Genomic DNA, 1,203 nt, shown 5'->3' on the forward strand with positions numbered 1-1,203 from the left:
TTTTGAAGTCAAGATATATGACATCAATCTCTTCTCCCTCGTCCAGGTGATAGGTCACCTGGTCATAGAAGGAAATAAGATTGGTCAAACAAGACCTACCCGCAACAAACCCGGATCATTCAACCAGTTATGTATCTACCTTACAGTACTTTCATCCAGGTACTCATCCATTTTCCAAGGACTGATTATGCAGTTTTCACTGAACAGTCATTGGATAAAATATATAAACAATCCTTGGAACAGGATGGTAAAGCACTGAGACAGGCTACCTAGAGAAATTGTGGAACCTTCTCCCTGGAAATTTTTGAGAACAGATCAGTTAAATCAGGGATGAACCTACCTTTAGCACAGGGCTGAACTAGATGACCTCCTGATGTCTCTTCCAGCCTGACTTTCCTATGATCCTGTGTTTTCTTGAATATATACAAAATAGATAATTCCTAGAATGCAGCATCTTTCTAACTCTGTATATCAAGAGCATAAATTTAGGCAGGAGAGGGAACACTTGAGTTTATGTCAAATACAGTATTTCAGACATGAACTTATTTGACTAGGAGCTAGAGCTCGAAGGACTAAATTCTTGTTTGCACGTAGCCAATCCTTTGGCATAGTGGACACGTCAGGGAATCATTATTAGTTATTTTACGTAAAAAGAGGCAACTATTTTCTCATCTCACAGGTACCTTTCAGGAATCACGTAGTTGAAAATGCACTTCAAAGTTAAAAAGAACAGTATTATTTAATAATATAACACTACAAAAACTAAGTTACAAAGCTGGTATACACAACAGATCACTCCAGGCAACACAAGGAGGTGGCTGATAGCATAATAAAAATGAAGAGAAGAGATATTTAAAAGAAATATTATTTTGGGTGCAGATCCACAATTTGAATTTGAGTATGCAAAGGACCTTTCCACTTCCTAATGGAGAATACAAACAATTCCTCCAACATTTTATGGTTGTGTTTATAATGTAAGTACATCACAACAGATGGCGCTAACAGATCACATTATCAATGTGAATTTTCCTCACTCAGGAAGATGAAACTATTTACTTTCCTAATAACTGGGGCAGCTTTGTAGGTAGTTACCTTGTCCATTTGATGGGTGCTCAGAGGATTAGTTATTAGCTTATTTTCCAATACTACCAGGAAAATAGAAAAGTGTCTCAGGGCAGTATCAGTTTTTATAACTGTCACTTT

The sequence above is a fragment of the Crocodylus porosus genome, unplaced genomic scaffold (genome assembly GCF_001723895.1).
Source record: "Crocodylus porosus isolate Cpor-Errol unplaced genomic scaffold, CroPor_comp1, whole genome shotgun sequence".
Taxonomy (NCBI): Eukaryota; Metazoa; Chordata; order Crocodylia; family Crocodylidae; genus Crocodylus; species Crocodylus porosus.